The sequence below is a fragment of the Bactrocera dorsalis genome, chromosome 1 (genome assembly GCF_023373825.1).
Source record: "Bactrocera dorsalis isolate Fly_Bdor chromosome 1, ASM2337382v1, whole genome shotgun sequence".
NCBI lineage: Eukaryota > Metazoa > Arthropoda > Insecta > Diptera > Tephritidae > Bactrocera > Bactrocera dorsalis.
Genome location: NC_064303.1, coordinates 16126602 through 16149284, shown reverse-complemented (window position 1 = coordinate 16149284; position 22683 = coordinate 16126602). Strand labels below are relative to the sequence as shown.

The window sequence follows — 22683 nt, the reverse complement described above, 5'->3', positions numbered from 1 at the left end:
TATGCGTGTCTTTATATGTATTAAGTAGTATGTGTGTATTTGCTATTGGCCACAATGTTTTTGCTTCTTTTGCATATTCATTATTTTTTTCGCCTGCCGCTCTCGGCTGGTTGCATAATTTCTGGCGCGCAAACCACCAAGCGAGCACGCGTGCTGCTACTAAATTTTGCACAAATTAATTGTATATTATAAAAAACGAAAAATAATAAGCAAAATAAAGAAATAAAAAATAACGGGTGATTTTTTTGAGGTTAGGATTTTCATGCATTAGTATTTGACAGATCACGTGGGATTTCAGACATGGTGTCAAAGAGAAAGATGCTCAGTATGCTTTGACATTTCATCATGAATAGACTTACTAACGAGCAACGCTTGCAAATCATTGAATTTTATTACCAAAATCAGTGTTCGGTTCTTTTCTTTTTTATCGACAAATTTTGTTCAGCGATGAGGCTCATTTCTGGTTGAATGGCTACGTAAATAAGCAAAATTGCCGCATATGGGGTGAAGAGCAACCAGAAGCCGTTCAAGAACTGCCCATGCATCCCGAAAAATGCACTGTTTGGTGTGGTTTGTACGCTGGTGGAATCATTGGACCGTATTTTTTCAAAGATGCTGTTGGACGCAACGTTACGGTGAATGGCGATCGCTATCGTTCGATGCTAACAAACTTTTTGTTGCCAAAAATGGAAGAACTGAACTTGGTTGACATGTGGTTTCAACAAGATGGCGCTACATGCCACACAGCTCGCGATTCTATGGCCATTTTGAGGGAAAACTTCGGACAACAATTCATCTCAAGAAATGGACCCGTAAGTTGGCCACCAAGATCATGCGATTTAACGCCTTTAGACTATTTTTTGTGGGGCTACGTCAAGTCTAAAGTCTACAGAAATAAGCCAGCAACTATTCCAGCTTTGGAAGACAACATTTCCGAAGAAATTCGGGCTATTCCGGCCGAAATGCTCGAAAAAGTTGCCCAAAATTGGACTTTCCGAATGGACCACCTAAGACGCAGCCGCGGTCAACATTTAAATGAAATTATCTTCAAAAAGTAAATGTCATGAACCAATCTAACGTTTCAAATAAAGAACCGATGAGATTTTGCAAATTTTATGCGTTTTTTTTTTTTAAAAAGTTATCAAGCTCTTAAAAAATCACCCTTTATAAAAACATAAAAATATAAAAAAAATATTCACAGACATGTTTGTTAGTGATGGATATTGTTGAAAATTGTTCGTGCATGCTTTTAGGGCAGACAACATGTCACGCCATTGGTGGCATTAAAAAGCACAGAAGTTGAGGATCCCAAAAAAAAATTAAAATTTGAAAACAAAAATAGCAAAGCGTGCATAACGTAGACGATAAAGTTGCACGTGAACGTGAAATGTAAAAAACAATTAGCATAACTTGCGATAAAATGTTTATAGTATAATTACAGGCTGACATTTTTTATTTTTGTTTTCGCTAAAGCGTCACGAGAGCAACGAAAAAGTGCTGTGATATGACTACACTCAATATTTTGTAAGCTTTCTTTTTACTTAAGGCTGTTATATATAATTTTCTTTTCAATTTTCTGTGTCACGTGGTTAAAAATTAGTATTATTTATTACGTGAGTAACTCAAAAATTAACGAAATTAGTTATTTAAAATATAAAATAAAACAATTTGAGCTTATATACAATAAGTCAGACAGCAAGCGGCGCTCCCAAATGTATGCTTTAGTTTCTTACTTTTGAGGTTTTGAAAGTGTTATACTTTTGGGATATTGTTTGCGTATCTTCGCTGATATATAGCAGTTCCGATTGTAAGCTGCGCTCCCAAATGTATGCTTCAGTTTCTTAGTTTTCAGTATATACTGCTTATAACCTCTCACTAAAAGAAGTTTTCCAGGTCTTCTTTATATTCCATCCTTTTATACATATAGTTCTGTATTTTTTAACATTTAGAAAGTTGGAAAATATATCAAAATCAAAAATATGCTGCATTGGAACAATGAAAAGTCAAAACAAAAATAGTTAAATTTATATATATGTTCATCCCTTCTAAGTTATCTTATTTATGCTATATTTTTTGATACATATAGATTTTTGAAGTGTGAGAAATTCAAAAAAAAGTAATAATATAATTTTATACTCGTATCAATATATGTATTTGGGCTCTTAGGTATCTACTTTTAACTTTCTTTTTCATTAAAGATTCCTTTTTCAATCGCCACTACTAAAAGTAGGCTTCACTCTCCATATTTTGATAACTTATATTGACAGTAAGTTCTCTTAGTTTCACAAAAGTTCGCAAATATTTTTTTCTTCAAATTATTATTCATTACATCAATTTCTAATTTTTGTGTACCACATTCCTTAAAATATATAAATTTCATAGATTTCAGTTCAAAAAATAAATCGTTATTAGAAATGTATTTGGCGTATGACCAGAGCTGTTAATAATCGATTAATAATCTTAATCATTAATAATTTGATTAAAGTATTTTCATAACTTGATTAACTGATTAAATTAAGATTAAATGCTATTTCCTTTTTAATTAATGATTAAAATTAAATTTAATCAAAATTTAATCATGATTAAAGGGAATTAATTTAGTTTTAAGAATTATTTTACAGATTAAAAAAATTTAATCAAAAATTTAGTTTGATTAAAAATTTTGATTAATTTGGATTAAAGTGGATTAAATGCCAATTAATATTGCATTAATTAAAAAATAATAGTTTATTAAATTATTTCATGTGTTATTATATCTTATATTATGAGTCTAAGCAATATTAATAATATTTAGCAACTCTGCTGTTGTTTGTTTACTAGTAGTAAACATATGTTCGCCAATGGATATTGCTTATTTATACACGTGTGTTTTTGATTTGGAAGAGATTAGTAAATTTATATAAATTAGTTACTTTCGTTAAAAATTACTAGTTTCTATTATTATAGATGCAGACGAGGAAACGACAACTTCACAGAGCTTGTGCTATAGTAAAGTAGAGCTTGAAAGCATTATCAGGGAGCAGTTGTACTCATATCTTGCGGACCCAATAAAAAATTGCGCAGTATGGCAGAAGTATGACTTGTTAAAACAAGCTTCGCTCTATTTTAATACGCCTCTGACATCCTCAGCGCCTGTGGAGAGATTGTTCTCTTTCGCAGGAATTATCAATAGCGCCAGAAGAAATGCTTTGAACGATTTTTCATTTGAAAAATTAGTATTGTTAAAAGCAAATAATTGAATCTTTTTTATCTTTATGGTTGAAATTATTGAAATAATGTTAAATTTGTTTGTTTAAATTTTTGTTGAATTATTGTAATGACTATATTTTGTTATTATTTATTTATTTATTGTATTATTAAATTCACCATATGATTTATAAATAACAATAAATTTAAAAATTAATGGAATATTAATTGCCATTTAATCCACTTTAATCCAAATTAATCAAAATTTTTAATCTAACTAAGTTTTTGATTAAATTTTTTTAATCTGTAAATAAATTTTTCAAACTAAATTAATTCCCTTTAATCATGATTAAATTTTGATTAAATTAATTTTCAATCATTAATTAATCAACGAATTTCGAAAAAAATTAATAATCGAATTAATTAAAAAAATATATTAATTCAATTGATTATTAATTTTAATCCCTTTTTAACAGCTCTGCGTATGACTAATTTACAACGTCAATACACAATTCAACACTTTAATACAACTCTTACGCATATTCCCTTCCATTTGTGAATTCCCACTGTTACTGGCACTCCCATATGTATGCTTCAGTCCCTTAGCTGTACTCACAGTGTGAGTCTCACAACCTTCTCTGCTGCCTCCTCAGAAGTTTTCCAGCCAAAACTTTACGCTCAACTTTTAGCATGCTGGAAGACTAAATACTAGAAGTGCGTGTACATACAGTCAACGTGTGTATGCTTATTATGTTAATAGACTCAGTCCCAAGTGGGTTAAGATACTTTTAGGCGGTGAAAAACTTTACTCTACTGTTTATTCACTAAGTAAGCCAATATAATATTTATTTGATTATTGGTAAAATGTGAACACGTCTGCGAGCTTAATTCCTATCATGCCTTTTTTATTTTATATTGCATAATATAAGTGTTTGGGTTACTGAGGACGGAATTTAATGCAATGCAGCCGAAATGTAGGCAACGCTAGTCAGTCTGATGTACTTCAGTTTACCTTAGTGAGGTAAAGGCAGAAAATAACTCTATGGACTTTATTTCTCGCGAGTAGTTTTCGAGCTTAAATGTATATGTATATTTCGTTCGATTTCTAGTAAAAAAATATTTTTTTTAAATTAATTTTTATTATTATTTTCATTAAAAAAATTTACAATTTCCAACAAATTAAAATTTTTTTTGAATTAAATAAAAAAAATATATACATACATATATATTCAATAAAAATATTTTTAAATATTTTTTTAAATCAAGTTTTTATCTAATCAATTCACCTTTTGAATTTTTCTTCAAAAAAATATAATTTTTTTCTTTTCCTGCATTTAACTTTATATTCGCTTTCATTCATCTCTTTTAATGTATTTTAGTTAAAAATTACTATTACTTCTCTTTCCACCACGTTTTACGTCTACATTTAGCTACCTGCTCTACTTCTATACTTTCTCCATAAGTTCCAGGCGCATACCGTCAGTTAATTCCACTTATGAAATATTCATGTCAAAAAGCAGATATTGGCAATGAAGGTAAAATGCATTAGCTGTAACTGTCTGCACAGCAACACAATCTGTCCATAATATTGATTATATGCTTACGTGTATGCGCCTATAAGTATGCTACGCATTTATACTGTTACATTTCGTTCAACATCACTACCAGCGCACAGGTAAATTCGATCAGCATCCATCGCATGACAAATTCAATTGACAACAGAAGGTTAGCACAAAAAAAATAACAAAAACAAACAGAGTAAAAGTAAATGAGTTTCTACATAACAACAACAAATCTGTTGACGCTCCACTGGCTATGCTCATAAAAATTGCAGCAGTCTGCATGCGAATTGTGAAACTGTCTGTTTGCTTTTCATTCAATTTGCTGGAAGATGAGCTTATGTATTTCTCTACCTTAAGTATTCAATGTCGACGAGCGCCTGTAAATATGCTGTGAAAATTTATTTTCTCATCATCATTGAAATGCATTGGCGTATTAGTGTTTAGATAAATCGCTATTTCAATCATGAGTAACAATTTCCTCTCTATACATATATACAATTTAATGCTCATCAATTCAGCAGCTGCTTTAATGTGGTATATATCGGCAATACATTACAGTTACAGTGATAGTATACGCTCATAAGTATAAATATATTTGCTGACTAGCTATGCGCTAGGTATGTGGCATGGTAGGTAGGTAATACAGTAGGTTTAAGCCCAGCGTAATGCGAAATTGACATGAGCATCAATGTTAATGCCTTCAGTTTGTGGCATCGAGTAACGCAGCTGCAATGTTTTTTTGTTTTTGTTTCATCCATTAAATACATTCACTGTCTGGCAAGCATTCCTGTTCTATTTAACCTGTTCTCTATCTTCTGCGTTTTAGTTTTTTTCGCTTTTACCAGTGTCAATGCCAATCAATGTTTGAGCTGTGCCTTGCACACGACATATACGGCGATAGACACCGACAGCTGTTCCTTTCAATTTTGACAGCTCACTCGTAGTATAACCATTATGAGAAATAAGTAGTATAAAGATGTGAGTATTGCCTTCCGTATTCGTTGAGTATGAGAATTTTTAGCAGAGCATGAAAAATAAGACTTAAAATGTACATTAAAACTTAAAATATAAATAAATATAATATAATATAATAAAAAAAATAAATTAAATTAATTTTTTAAATTTTATTACAAACTTAAATTTATTCTGTAATAATTTTTTTTATTAATTTTTTTTCTTTAAAAATAGCTCACATTTCCATTTCAAAATTTTAATATAATTCAGTTTGAATCCAAAAAAATTACATTTTAATAAATACAATAATAAATAAAACCAAAAATAATTAAAAAAAAAATAATAATTTAAAAAATAGTTAATATAATTATTAAAAAATTAAATTTAAATTTTTTATACTATTTTTTTTTTTTAATTATTATTTTTTGTAATTTTTTTAATTAATTCTTTTTTCTAATTTTATTTTTTTAATTAATTTTTTTTCTTTAAAATTGTACACATTTCCATTTAAAAATTTTAATATAATTCATTTTTAATCAAAAAAAAAATTAAATTTTATTAAAAAAAATAATTAATTAAAAAAATAATATAAAATAATGTTTAAAAATTTAAATTTTTTAAATTTATCAATATAATTTATAATAATATAATATTAAAAAAATGTAATTAATTAAAAATTTAATAAAATAATAATTAAAAAAACTACATTTAAGTTTTTAATAAACTTTTAAATATTAATTTTTTTAATTATTATTTTTCGTTATATTTTTAATTAATTTTTTTATTAATTTTTTTTCTTTAAAAATAGCTCACATTTCTATTTCAAAATTTTAATATAATTCAGTTTGAATCCAAAAAAATTACATTTTAATAAAAACAATAATAAATAGAACCAAAAACAATTAAAAAAAATAATAATTTAAAAAATAGTTAATATAATTATTAAAAAATTAAATTTAAATTTTTTATACTATTTTTTTTTTAATTTATAGTTTTTGTTATTTTTTTAATTAACTCTCTTTTCTAATTTTATTTTTTTAATTAATTTTTTTTTCTTTAAAATTGTACACATTTTCATTTAAAAATTTTAATATAATTCATTTTGAATCCAAAAAAAAAATAAATTTTGTTAAAAAAATAATTATTTAAAAAAATAATATAAAATAATGTTTAAAAATTTAAATTTTTTAAATTTATCAATATAATTTATAATAATAATATAATAATATTAAAAAAATGTAATTAATTAAAAATTTAATAAAATAATAATTAAAAAAGCTACATTTAAGTTTTTAATAAACTTTTAAATATTAATTTTTTTAATTATTATTTTTCGTTATATTTTTAATTAAATCCTTTTTTTTAATTTTTTTTTAATTATTTTTTTTTTTTTCTTTAAAAATTGTACACATTTCCATTTTGTAGTTTTAATATATTTGATTTTTTATCCAAATTTATTTTATACTTCGCGCCAGCTCTGTTTTTAGTCAAATTGTTAATATATATTGCCTACATTTTGGCGTATTTGATCAGAGTATATTTTTCTGACGATGTCGATCTGACGATGATGATGATGGTCTGAAGAAATTTATTTTAATGAAAAATTGTGTAAATTTTAGTACAAAAATTTAGAGATTATTGATATTCAAAGACTATTGAAATTACTTGAAATATTTATATATTTAAACAGTTTAGAATTTTTTTCATTTTTTTAACTTCGAAGAGTCTTAGTACAATTTTTGATTAGAAATATATTCTATGACAATTTATTTAGCCCACACAGTTTGCAAAATAGTTCAATATCTGAATTTATATTTAGAATATTTTTATTGATAACCACTTCAATGACTCTTCGTAAATTTTCAATTTAGAAATATTTTCTCTCACAATTTTCCACTTCTAACTGATGCCCTGCGTACTCTCTATTTGCGATGCCATTAATTGCCATTCTAAATTAAATTTCTGCTTTATACCGCATTTTAATGTATATTTAATGCTTCCACCAGCATTTAACTGTCTCCCCTAGACATCAAAACTCAACCCTATGCTTGAAATTCCGCGAAGTTTGAAACATCACACGACCTATATTTGCTTGTGCGTATACTTTACAAATGACATATCACATTACTAATTTCATTGGTCGTTTTTTGTGTCTGTTAATTTGCACGCTTTTCTGACCGCAGGCCGGCAGTTAAAGGCATATAACATATACTAATGTATGTAATATATAATATTAGTGTGCATGACACGTGTTTGCGTGCTAAAGTGATATTTCCACGCCCAGTCTGCGCAGCACTTACTCACATCAGTACGCAGTTACGTATGTCTCTATGTTTAGACATGTGGGTGATGATAAAAGCGAAAAAAACAAACCGCAAAATGACAACAAAAGAAACGAAGCGAAAACTGAAATTATACAGAGCATTAACTAACTAGTTTGGAACTGGTTCTTTAACTAGACTCTTTCGAGTTTTTTCTTTTTAGTCGGAAATATGCCACAACGTTGATAGCTGTGGCTTTGGAAAAAAATATATCTAAAGTAAACACCATTTATGTGTGTTTATTTAGTTTGTAGAGAAGAAACCAGAAACTAAGAACATTGGGTCTGCGAGTAATAATTTTATCCTGAACAGGGTATATTAGATTTGCCTCAAAGTTTAAAATATCTTGAAAGAAACGTTGGAGACCTTTTAAAATATAACATATATGAATGACCAGCTTGACAAACTGATACAATTTATATATGTCCTTCTGTCTGCCTGTATATACCTGAATAAGTCCCCCAGTTTTTCAGATATCAACCTGAAATTGTTCCTTTAAATTTTTTTCTCAAGAAGCTTAGAATTTCTCGTAACCGCCAGTGTCAGATCACTGTAGGATATTATAGTCATACGTAAGTCATTATATGAAAAGATATCTCCATGAAACTTTGCATGGCTTGTTGTCCTAGGCAACAAAGCAATCTTCGAATAATTTATTCAGATTGGATCACTATAGCTTGATCGATCAAATTCAAGTTCTTGTACGGAAACTTTTCTTTTTTTTTTGGTTCAAAGTTAAATGCTTCTTCTTCTTGTTTGTTACACAAATCAATGTTTTTGTAATTTTTTATTCTTTTTACTTTATTTCCATTTAACACTTTATAAATCTGTTAAATTTTTCATAAATTTTCAATTCGTCTTACCAACCTCCTTTACACAATTGTCTGAAGTTTTTGTTCTATCCTCTAAACTACCTTCTTAGCTTGTTTTCAATAAGCCTCGTGTTTTGTGTTTTTTTTTTTTTGGATCATCATTTAGATACCACACACATCACAAATTGACACAAATACGTTGAATCGTAGCACTCTTAAAAAAAGCTTTCAGCACATGTCACTTTCAATCTTCCCCAGCCTAAATTTCAAGTAAACCAAGCAATGAAAAGCGAGACGAAATAAATAAAATAAAAAGAGAGGAGCAACTTTCACTTGGTTATCCAAGCTTATATTAGCTTCTCTTATATGTATCATTCATATTAGGGAAGAATAAGCGTACAGCTGGCTGCTTACCAGAACTGCTTTTGGAATTATCTAATTGTGAGCGGCATTAACTGAAATATTGTGTAAGAACTAAAATAGAAAATGCTCAACTATAAAAAATAATATCGACAGTTCCATTAGTCTGTAGTTTATTGGCTCACTTATTGTATAGCAAAATTTATTACATCAAAAAGTTTCGTTTAAATATGAATACGTATCTTTATCTTAGGTACTCACTGGCCTAGATAAACTTAATATTTCAAACTCCTCCCATTTCCATTCTTAAATAAAGAAGATGTTAATATTTCTGAGGTCCATTCTTGGAGTGATCAATTTCATTGTACAAATAATTTAGGCTCTATGCTATGTAACAAGTCAATTGAAAAGTCTCCGGCCTTCCTTAGTAAAACACATTTTCGCATAGTAAGACACATTTTTCAACTTAATTTCGTTCAAGGTTGATACCCTGATTATAGCGTCCATTCAACTTTTCGATACCATATTCGTAGTATGATTTGTCCTTTGCTTCAGTATAGGCCTCATTTTCGATGATCACCTCCTCATTCGATGAAAAATTCTTCTCAGTGAGCCTTCTTCTAAGGGCAGAAATTAGTCGCTGAGGGCCAAATTTAAAGAATGCGGAAGCAATTCGAAGCCCAATTCATGGACATTACCATCGTTTTCACTTACTTGTGACACGGTGCGTTGTCTTAGTGAAACATTTTATTTTTCTTTAAATGCGACCGTTTTTCGGCGAATTTATCATTCAAACGGTTCAAGAATGTTATGTAATGTGTTAATGGCCCTTCCATTTTCAAAGTACCACCTTCTGTCAAGAAAAGTGACGAAAAATAATCAAAAATTGTACTTAATTTCCCCCCAATTTGTGACGGGAACAGCTCAACATATTCACCAAAAAAAACGTGAAAAATACTCAAGTCAGCGTCCGACTCAATTGGCATGTGTCGGCGTTTGGCAACTTCATTTTATTTCAGCCAGATTGGTACGTCTCAATTAAAAACTTCACTTCACTTCAATTTGTTGAACTTGTGGAACACTTTTACTGTTCGCTATACACAAGACCACGACTCAAAACTTGCACAAACACTTGATTGCAAATCCCTAACAAGCCATTTAAATAAAATGCAAACATAATAAGTTTTACCGCCAACGCTCCCCTAGTACCGCCGAGCACGGCACGGCACAGCACGGCACTTCACTTAACACTTTCGGCTTTGCTCTCAGCGCAATTTTTTTTATTTCAATTCGTTTGTTGTTTGCTTGTTTGTGTGGCGCTGTGTGGTCACAAACAACCGACGTGTTGAAAGTTTATATACTTTAAGCACCACAAATTTTAAGCTCATTGCAAATTTGCTGTTGCTGTTGCCGCTGCTACAGTTGCTGCTCTTGTCACAATTGTTGCTTTTGTTGTGGTGGTCTTTTCGGGGCCCCGTACACTTGCTGAATCATGCTGCTGCTGTGTAGCTTGCTGTCCGCATTCAACTCGCAAGTCGTCAGTGTGGTTGGTGTGTGGAGTCGTTATCGTCCCCTTCACTCGCCTTGCTCTCAGCTTCCGACATTTGTTTATTGTTTTCTGCTCACACAGCTCAGTGTGCTTGCAAATCTTCGCCGTGATTGTGCTGGCTTGCCAAACTGCCGCGTATTGCTTCGGGTAGACATTTTAGCAGCGCAACAGTTTCGCGCTTTGGTTTCTCCTCTTCACTCGCTTCGTATCGCCTCAAGCCTCATTATTTGATTTCAACCTTTCTGTCGTTGTGGTTTTTTTCTGTGTTTTCTTCTATTCTTGTTGTTTCTTCTCGGCTTTCTAATCCGTCTTCAATCTATTAAGACGCTTAAAGTGGGATTTACGTCGCGTTGGCGTTCATGCGCTCATTCACGCTTTTCTTAACGCTTACTTTGCCCCCGTACATACATACTTTCTGCTACCTTTCAGCTTCCTGCCACTGCTCGGCGTATCTCTTGTTGCATTTTGCTGCTTTCAACTCTAAGCTTTGTCTAGATTCGTTCGGAAATAATTTCTCCTCGTGCCTTACCTCTTTGTCCGTCCACTTTCTGTGCTGTTTGTTTGAAAAATGTTCAAGCTGTTATTGTTGCTGTTGTAGCGTTTGTTGTCATTTCTATTGTTCTTAACTCAGTCATGCAGCTGTTGTTTGTGTTGTTGTTGCCGCTTTGTTACGCCTCATTTCGTGCTATACAATTGCGCATTGTACGTGCCTCGGACCCCCCTACCTACTCACTCCATTTTATTGAAAAGCATTCTGTTTCTACAATTTGTTTTGTTTTTCTTCGGCGTTTTCTTATCGCTGCTTTATTCTCAACTAACCTGAACTCTTTGCAACCCTATTTTTAAGGAATGTATATACGTACACTAACCCTCAGCAGCGTTCTATCTTCTGCTAGGTATTAATACCCTATCGCACCATCGAGCATCTTCACGTCTTCACTATTTATTGCAAAATTGAAAATGTATTGTGGCGCTTCGTTGTTATTTGCTTTGAATTCGGTCGTCTTCCTTTGCTTAGGATTGTTGTTCTTTCACCAAAATTATATATATTTATAGTTTGTGTGGTGTAAAATTGCATTAAACACTGTGTTCCACAGAATTTGTTAATTTTGGTTTGATATTTCAATGGAATAAAGTCAACTAACCGGGTTATCCTTCCACTAGTTCATGACTAGTTACGTATTTTAGAATGAAATATATCAGCTGATACCATAGTCCAGTTGGACCCAAACTAGTTACTTTGATACTAGTTCACAACTAGTTTCAAATTCTAGCTAAAGAAAAGGGTTTTTTTTTTTCCTTAAATAAAAAAAAAATGCATTTAATACGCTAATTTGGTTCAAAACTAGTTCATTTGTAACTAGTTAGCAACTAGTTCCTTTAGGTTGAGTTGACAAAAAGTTGTAGGTACACTTAAAATTACTATTTAAATTCGGTTATGATAAAAACATAGCCGATTGCTTATAGCTGAAAACGAACCAATGTTAAAGTAGTTACATATTTCTGGACTAATTGGGTTAACTTCATCGCTAAGTTTAAGAAAACTCTCGGTGGCTATAAAATTTTTAAATGTATGCCTTTTAGTTAAAATTCCTTTTTCATTTTCGATAGGGCAAAATGCTGCAATTTTTGAAATTAAAGATTGGTCCGCAACTAGTTATTTTGGGATGAGTTGTCAAAAAGTTGTGTATACTTTTAAAACTACTATTAAAATTTGGATATGATAAAAACATAGCCGATTGCTTATAACTGAAAACGAACTAGTATTCAAGTAGTTAATTTCGGACCAGTTGGATTAACCTAACTTCTCAAGTCAAGAGAACTGCCGGTGGCACTAGAATTTTTAAATTTAAGCATTTTAAAGCAGTATTAAATGGTTCCATTCATCCATAAATATTTTGGAGTTAGCTCACCCATATACATATTTTAAACCATTTTCAAATAGTGAATACTGCTCTCCACAGTCCATAACTCCTGCCGCACTTTCAGTACAGCATACTACAACATCTATTCCACGCTAACTACCTTGCCTCTGCTATAGTATACTCGGCACTACCCCAACCTTCATTGTCTGCGCGTATTGTCTATTATTCCATTACTTCTCACAACCAACGTATTTTCGATTTACTTTTCATTCGTCGTTTGTTTATTTGTTATTTTTGGTAAATGCTCGTGTTTATTTGTTTTTGAATTGTTGATGATGTCTTCCTGTTTATCTAGTGGTTTCTTACGCCTCTCTAGTTAATGTCCTTTTCCATTTTAAACACATTCATGCACACACAGTTGCAGCGCTACTGGTGTTAAGCTTATAGCCGCCGCGTTTGGTTGTTGATTACATTTCATATTTCCGGTTTGCGTTGTTTCTTAGATCTCTGAGGTATTTGAGTTTGTTGTGCGCTTTTCAACAAAACGGAAATTTCGATTGTTTAAGTGAATGTAAATAACATCCGTGCAACGTGCCAGCGTCGTAATAATTCAACAGAAATGTTAATAGTACCGTATATTTATTGGTAAATACGATTATGTGCTTAAAATTTAATTAAATTAAAATCTTTCTAACAGACTTTCCAGCGAAATTATTTATTTAAGGCATAAGGTAATTAGTTTTGCATTATTATTGCATAGATATTTATTTATTGAAATTATAATGTAACATTTCTGATGTCAAATGTTAAATACACTTTACTTAACGAGTGTGTCAATCAAAATTTTTAAGTGCTCTGGTGCCATCTTTTCAATTTTGATTCGAACTGATAACAAACAAACTACTTTTTGACATATATGGATACCGAGTTTGGTTTGTGGCTTCTGAATAGGCTCCTTTTGAGCCAATAAAAGCAAGCCAAGGCTTAATACAATTTTTCATTCACTTGTTCTAAGCCTTGGCTGGAATGACTTTTTAAATGCCTTCAGAGAATTTTTTTTAATTTTCCGCTAATTTTTTTTATACGTTTTTCGTTAGAATATCGAACGGCTTCGACGTCATATTCATATATCTTCTTCGCGCCACCCGTAATGATGTGTTCGATACTTTTATGGTTCACAGCTATGTTGCCAAATTTCTCTTTTTCGCCTGTACTCGTCGCGATTTTTGCAAAAATTTCATGATCTCCGTTATTCTTACCCAGAACATTAACCAGAAGTTGATGCCTGCTCATTATCAGTTCTTCGAAACTGTATTTGAATAGCTCGGCTGGTAATCCATCGACTCCCGCCGCTTTATTGTTCTTCAGACGTTCACATAGCAATTCTTCATGGTCGGACAAAAGAACGTCCGGTTCATCGTAATCGATTGGAGAGTCGGGTTCATCATTCTGTGGTGTTATGCTTTCAGTGTCATTCAACAGGTTGGAGTGTCTTCCCTCCATAATTTAGGTATGGTTTGGGCATCAGTCACTAAACCATCTCCGGAGGTTTTACAAGAGTATGCTCGGGACTTGAAACTTTTCATAGAATTTTTGAGTATTGATCCTTGAGCGATATTGATATCCTCTGCCATCTGATGCCAACACGATGATTTGTACACACTGTTTCTTTAACTTGTTTGATATTATCATCATCAACTTGCTTGATTTGAGGAGTTTTCTTTCTTACTCTTACTTCTTACTCTTAACCGAAAGAGAAGTTGTTTTGCTTTGCTGTTTCAATAATCATATTTTAGCATAGCTAGATTACACTTCAGATCGTGTTCGGTTTGTCTTTCGTTTTGAATTTGGCCTAGTTAGACTGGTGCCACAGTTTATGAAACGAAGTGCACGAAATGCTCATTCTGAAATATGCGTACTAAAATAAGCTCTTGATTACAGCTAGAGCAATTTTTTTTATTAAGAACTTGAGATAGGTTGTGCCCATCTAGTACAATCATATGCAAATTATAAATCTTTCCTTTTTCCGTACCTTCAAATAATACATCAAACAATCCTCTTTCAAGCGTAGTTTACTTTTTTAATTAACTGGCATCCTAAATGTATGCTTCTCATAATGACATATCATAAAAAAATATGCTTTGAGTTGCAGAACAATTGACAGACAGACAGATAAATAGCAATGTCACTGAAAGAAACACTTACCAAAATGGGGTAAAACATCAAAGTAGGCGCGACGCGAAAAAAAATGCAAAAAAATTACGGACAAGTAAAGAAAAGTAAGTAAACTGACGCCTGCAAGCATGCTAACTTTCTTAAATTCGAGTTTTTCTCCACAATATTTTTTTTATTTTGGTACAACACCAAGCCATCAGTTTCTCTGACACATTGTGGGCGTAAGTGGCATCGAACGTGAACGTGAACGTCCTTTAAGTCGGACAAGAGCTCATTATTTATTACTGAGCTAAAGTAAGCTTTACTTAAAATTTCCATTACATACAAGCGGTTGTTGTGTTGAGTTTATTTCGTTGGCTTGTGCTGGTGGCCAGTGAAAATTGCTGGAAAATCAACAAACCATAGCGCCTGGTGGCTTTGTTGCTGGCGGCGCTCATGTACACTTGAGAGCTGCCGCCATTGGTGAGTGATGTGGGTAGGGTAGGTAAAGTGCTGGAAAAACTGTGCATTAAATATTTAATTAGCGCTACATTGATGCTGTCTACTGTTTCGAAGTGCGCTGTGCGCAAGAAAACGCCGTGACTGCGTAATCTGTGTATTGAGTTGTTGAGCTTACTGTAGTCTAGTTATAGGCGCACAAACGTAAAGTGGTCACGCTGTTGATGACTTAATGGCAGCGCATAAAAAAGCGATCTGCAAATATAAAAAGTGGGACATTTTTTTTTAAAACCACAACTTTGAAGTAAAGTCAGTAAATAATGGTGAGGTATGAATAAGTATGCGGCGCCGCAAACTTGAAAGTTGGTATATTAGCGGCTAAATTGGTGTAACTTTTCAATGTGGAATGCGTTGAAATATAACATTAGCGAGTTCAAAGCTTGCCAGCGACGCGCGTAATCACTTTCTTTTTATACTTTTGCATGCTCTTGTTTATTTACATTTGTTACGCTCGTGATTTCATAGAACAAATGGTACTTATTTATTTATTTACTTAAAAGAAGGTCTTGGAAAATGACAATACGCACATTTACTTTGTATATTATGCTGAATGCTTTGCAATTGATAAGCCTTGAAAGTGCGCTGGCAAATAGCGTGAAAATTATTGTATCAAATGGCTTTTAAGAGCAAATGCGCCTAAATTTATGTAACATTGTTATTTTTGCATTTTCTGCCGTTTGCTTAAAAGATTTATGATCAATTACACGCGCTTGCTTTGACATTAAATAAAGTCAAATATAAAGTTTGCTTTACACGGTATTGACTCCTAACTGGGGAATATTTTTTAAAGCATAGAATATTAAATTAAGGGGTTCAAAAAACATATTAGATAGCTTCTTGAAGTGTTCTTTCTGTTGGTATTAATGGACAAAATGCCGAAGAAATTTTACAAAGATTAATTTTTTTTTTAAGTTATCTGTTTTTTAAATCAGTTTTAGATACAAATTTATATACCAGCATTTTTTGTAATCCCGAAATCCTGAAAGAAGTATCTGATAAATTAATCCCGATTTCTGTCAAAAATTGCTTGAAATTATTATGTAGTTAAATGCAAATTACTAATATTTTTGCCAAACCCGAAATCCCGAAAAAATCTAATAAATTAATTTTGATTTCAGTCGAAAGTGAAGTTTATTGAAATTAGCGTCAACTACGGGATATCGTAAGATTAATCCCGATAAATCCCGAAGATACATATTATTTGAACAGTAATTATTTACTGCCAATATTTTTGCCAATCCCGAAATCCCGAAAAAATCTAATAAATTAATTTTGATTTCAGTCGAAAGTGAAGTTTATTGAAATTAACGTCAATTACGAGATATCGTAAGACTAATCCCGAAAATAAATTTTTTCAATAGTAGTTATAGTTTTAGGTTAAATACAACTTCCCAATATTTTGGCCAATCTTGAAATCCCGAAAAAACACAAATGAGTCCCGATTTCAGTCCAAAGTAAAAATTCTTAAAATTAACGTCAATTATCGTAAGACTTATCCCCATAAATCCCGAAAATAAATTTTTTTCAACAGTAATGATTTTAGCTTTAGTACAAATTACCAATTTTTTTACCAATCCCGAAATCCCGAAAGAAGTATGTACATACAGTTGTCCACAAAATAATAGGAGTGCCAATCTGAAAAATGTGTTTGGCTGCATAACTTTTTTAAATCACATGTAAATGACACGAAACAATAACGGTACACATAACGGGATACTAGCATTAAAATACAAAACAAATTTTTATTGTGATGATTGCTGTTCTTCTTCTGCTTTGCTAGTTCTCGGAGACACTGGTTATTGCTTTCCACAAAATAATAGGAGTATTAGATATTTCGTTTTCAATATAGTCCTTAACATAAAAAATTTTCACAAAATTGGAAAAGTAAATATAGTTCCATAATCTAGCAGCAATTTTAATTAGTTATTATTTTATTTAATCATTGAGGTTTTCACCAGGGGGTAGAGAAAATTATTATACAGAGGAAAAGCGGAAAACGATAAAAAAAATTGAGAAAACTATGAAAAACTTATAAAGAGATTCAAAAAATCGTAAAATGCTCTCCTCAAATGATAGAAAATGCCTTTAATTATAGAAACAAAAAACTCGTAGACAAAAGCTCAAAACATCCACTTCAGACGATCGCAATATAGTACGCTACTGCAAAATTAATCCTTTCGCTTCAGCCAGGAGCATCCATGACGAACTAAATTTGTCAGTTAATACTGAAACTGTTCGTAAGCATTTGGAGCAGAACAAATTATTTGCCAGAAGTCCACGAAAAAGACCCGCATTAAAAAAGAAACACAAGGAAGCCCGCATATAATTTGCGAAAGAGCATGTCTCCTGACCCGCGTCTAAATGACGAAACATATTGTGGTCAGACGAATCCAAAGTTGAGTTATTTGGTAGTACAGGCTCTAGGAACTTTGTCCGACGTGCCCCAAACTCAGAATATAATCCCCGGTTTACCACAAAAACCGTTATACATAACGATGCCAAATCATAGTACTTGATCGTTTTTCACATTGTGTTGTTGGTCCAATTCATTTAATTGAAGGCATCATGGACCACAGGACATATGTCAAAATATTATATGAAATTAAGTTAACACATGCCTCATGGAATATGCCATTGATATGGGTATATCAACGGGATAATGACTCTAAACATACTAGCAAGTGCGCAAAAAAATGGTTTATGGCCAACGGAGTTGAGGTTTTGTGGTGACCTGCCCAGTCTCGTGACCTCAACCCCATTGAAAACCTGTGGACAGATATCAAGAAGAAAGTAGCTGAAGAGAAACCACTCAATTTGAGAGATTTATGGCAAGTAGTGGAAGAGACTTGTAAAGGAATACCAATAAAGCGTTGCCAGGATCTCATAGACTCCAAGCCTCGGAGATGTGATGCTGTGTTAAAAAAATCGAGGTTATTCAACGGAAAATTAATTATTTTAATATTCTGTGAAACTTTGGAAGCATTATATATTAAAAATATAGAACGGTCACGTATTCCATAAAATACTCCTATTTTTTTGTGGAACTAGTTTTTTAGTTTACTTGATATAAACTGCGATATAAAATTTTGCTTATGCTTAATTGAAATAAATGAAATCTGGAAATATTAATAGATATTTAGCAAATTACATTGTGCAAAAATTTTGAAAAAAACAAACATTTTTGTTAATGAAAAATAACAATTCGTTTTTCTCATGTGGCCACTCCTATTTTTTTGTGGACAACTGTATGTATCTGATAAATTAATCTCGATTTCAATCGAAAGTAAAGTTTCTTGACTTAACACTAATCCCGATAAATCCCGAATATAAATTTTTTTAACAGTAATGAAATAACTAACATTTTTTCCAATCCCGAAATCCCGAAAAAAATCGAGTCCCGATTTCTCCCGGAAGTAAATACGTTACCTTAAACTTGCTAATTTAATTGTGTTTTTTAAACTTTGCAAGTAAACATTTTTTTCAATCCCGAAATCTTGAATGTGCACTCTCCAACACAATAAGAATCAACACTAAATTCTGATTTTAACCCAGCTTGAAGATGCTTTAAATAAAATTATAAATGTTTGTCAACCCCGAAATCCTAAACATGCACTCACCAATATATTAGAGCGCAATATTTTTTGCTATGCCGAGAAAATATTACGAGTTTCCTCGAAAGTAAGGTTTTTTAAACTAACGTTGAACGTTGTATAAATATTGCAAGAAAGAAAACTTTTTAATCCCGCAGTCCCGAAATCTCTAAATTGTACTCCACAATGTAGTAAGAACAAATATTATTTGTGGTCCCAGAATCCTACGAAAATATCAAGATTTCCTGTTCCAGAAATCCTAAGAAAATATCAAAGTTTCCTGGAAAGTAAGAAAGAAATGTAAGAAAAAAATATTTTTTAATCTGAAAACTCCGATAACCTGAAAATGTACTCTGGAATACATGCCCAAAAAATTGTGTTTCATTTTTCTCTTCTTCCTTCTTCTGCATAGGCGATTATAGTCGTCTTTGAAGGTGTCTCTTACATGGCGGCTTCCAAACGAACAATCCTGAGGAGGAATATTTCGCCTTCTCACTTTTGCTTGCCTTGAAACGGACGTTTTTAGCCTGAGGATACTTGGTCTAAGATTGAAGGTCGTGAGCTGTTTTAGCCATATGTAAAAGAATCGTTTTTGGAAGGTGCTCAAACAACTTTCTTGAGTAGTCTGTACTTCTACACATGGTTCCATCCTCCAATTATCCAATTCATGAAGGATTAAATTCATTTAAAGTGTAGCATATTTTAGGGCGCAGTATACGCATATTTCGCATTTAACTGGTGCTGGATTTCAACTTTAATAATTGTAATTTTTCTATTATATTACCGTCTTATTTTTTCATTCATTTTACTTAGCGTCTTAATAGACTAATTTTTAATGCCACCCAAAGCCATTAGAAAAATCGCAGTATACAATTTCATTTGCGCCGGAGAGTGCAATAAGGCGCTTAGACTATGCCGCTGACTGCAGGACACTTAAAAGTATGCAGCACTTTTATGCTTTTTTTTTTGTATAAGCCACGCGATTTCTTCACTTTTTCTATTTTAGCAACACTTTTATTATTGCACACAGCTGCCGGCGGCATGCAACTGCGCTGAAGGAATGGAATGTGGGTGAAGATTTGAGCTTGCTTGACTGCTTGGCTGATTGGTAGCTGCTGCCAAGCCTGCAGATATGCTAAGCGCACAATGACAAGCGCTGCAGCGGTAGTTGTTACTATTTGTGTTTGCGATTGTGATAGCAAGACAGCGATAATTTTCTTTATTTTTTTCTCACATTTTTTCTGCCAGTGAGAGGCAGCGCAAAACTTTCCAATTCAGTGGGTAGTTTAGGGAAGTACGAGAGCAAGAAAAATTGTAGATGAGTACGAAGCGGAAAAAGAAAGTGAGTTGAATGCAAGTGTACGAGGAAAGAAGATGATGGAAGCTTGCACAAATAAAATTGAACAAAATGAGAAATTAGAGAAAAAAAGTTCCAAAAAAAATTTTGAAAAAAGTTTAAAAAAGTCTCTGTAAAGAACAAGAAAAGTATAAATGACAAAGTGACACGCCACTCGGATTTTAATTTAAATTTTGAGTACACACAAATGAAAAAAAGAATAAATTTGAAGAAATCCGAGCTGCAGAAAAAATTGTAAGATGTTGCCACTTGATAAAAAAGTACAAAAATCTACAAAATTCAAATAAGAAGTCAACGAGAAGCCAGAAAAAATTCAAATAAAAAATCAACGAGAAACTAGAAATAATTTAAATAGAAAAGTATCTTTCCAAGTAGTAGTTATGCGCTAAAGAAGAAAACTTTCACCCCAGCAGCAATAACAGTGTTAGCATACTGTTAGGAGCTGCAACGTCACATAATGAGGAGAGATGAGCATGCAGTTGCTTGTAGTCTGTTGACGCTAATGCTGGCGATGATTATCTGACTGTCGCGCTGTCAGCTATTGGATTTCAAAAACTGATGACTGCGTGTGTATAAGTATGTGACAAGCAGTCAGCGCTTGCAAGCGCCGCGCAGTATGCAACGCGCCACAAACGATGCCTGCAAACGAGCTGCTGCGCCAAGTTTTTTGCGTACGTTCGCCAGCGCTATGTTGACACAGTAATAAATTAGGGAAATTAAATAGAAATCAAGACTGCGTATACTTATTTGTTTGAGTGTGGAAAAGTGTAAGTTTGAGTGCGTATACGTATATGTTTGTGTGTTAGTATATGTGTTAAATAGTTTTCCGTTGTAGTATATGCGCGCTCCACTTCGTAAATTGTGAAAATGTGCTTCGAGCGCTTTTCAGTTTGTGCAAATCAAGCGCTTCACAATGGTGATTGCATTGTTTGAGTAGAGATTTTGACAATTCGCACATAATTAACTGCATACTTTTAGGAACTTGGCAAAAGGATATTAAGTGTTGGGTGTTGTGAGTGGCACTTAGAGATTGTGAGTGGCGCTCTTTGAGTATATTAGCGGAGAAGTGCTGAAAATATAAAAAAATAAAAGTTTGAGCGCCTAAAAGTAGGCTATGGTTTTTTTTGGTAAATTTAATAATTTAAGTAACCAAAATTTCTTTCTACTCTTCTTAATGTCTGCTTTAAAGTATTTATCCGCGCTAGTACTCTGCTGACTTCTTCTCGCTCCTTAAATTAATGCAACATGTCACGTTAGTTTGAATTCAACTTTTGACTTTCCTCTGTAAAACACAGTTTTCAAATTCGCATTTAATTTAGATTTATCTTTTGGTCTTTTTTTTTTAGCTGCCATCGCTTTGACAAAGCGTCTTTCTTGTTTGACTTCTTGCTCTTTTCCCTTTTTTCGCTTGCTTGCACCGGAAATCAATAATATCAAGCATGAAAAGTTGCCTGCTTCTGGCATATGATTAATTGTTCCGCATTAATACGTAACTACGTTTTACAGGATTTGCGTAATTTTATGTCGCTTGCTTGCACAAAATTTAAGTTGCTTGAAATATTGCATATTTTAGTGCAATGAATGGAATTTTTTTTTTCAATTGAAAAGAAGTTTGGGAAATTTTGTTTAATTCCAAATGTAAAATTAAGGAGAAATAAATAGATTAGAACATAGCACCCTTTTAGTATGTTGCTGGTTGTATTCTAGATTTTTATGTCATTCCTTCGAACTCTCCGAGTGGTTGTGTTTAAGTTTTTGGTAGCGAATACAAATTCCAATTTTCCCTGGAAAACTGAAGTTAGCGACTACTGATCGACCTAAGCATTGTTAGCCTTCTGCTTGTAGATTCAAGTAGGGACAATTAAGGAAACATTTACCGAGCTTTACAACCTACTTTATGCCATTACGACACTGTAGGGTGACTAATACTGCCAAAATATCGAAGTGTGTCAGAAGTTCAGTTAAGATGAATCCTGATAGATCCAAGCGCTGATAGTCTTCTACTTTTAGATTGAAGTAGAGGAGGTTATTGAAACAATTGACGGAGGTGTTCAGGCCAAATTCACAACACTGGGTGTTACAGGGTGATTAATAATTCTAATATCGCAAAGTGTTTCAGAAGTTCAGTTAAACTGAATGCTTATAGATCTACATAAACACTGATAGTCTTGTGTTGTATACTGAAATAGAGTAGGTTTTGTGAATAGCTACAGGATTTTGTGGAAATTCGGGTGCTACAGGGTGATTAATAATTCTAATATCGGGAAGTGTTTCACATGATCAGTTAAGGTGTATCTTGATATATCTCAGCATTGAGAGTTTTGTGGTTGTAGATTAAAGTAAAGGAGGTTGTGAAGACAGTTAACGAGGTTTGCAAGCTAAATTACGACATTTGGGTGGCACAGGGTGGCTATTACTGCCAATATCGGAAAGTGTTTCAGAAGTTCAGTTGAG

The 22683-nt window shown here is 32.3% G+C and overlaps 1 protein-coding gene across 9 annotated transcripts in view; it reads left to right on the top strand.

The window, feature by feature from the left end:
• Positions 1 to 22683, top strand: part of LOC105229710 (tyrosine-protein phosphatase Lar) — a 907083-nt gene that overhangs the window by 474977 nt on the left and 409423 nt on the right. The window lies entirely within an intron of this gene.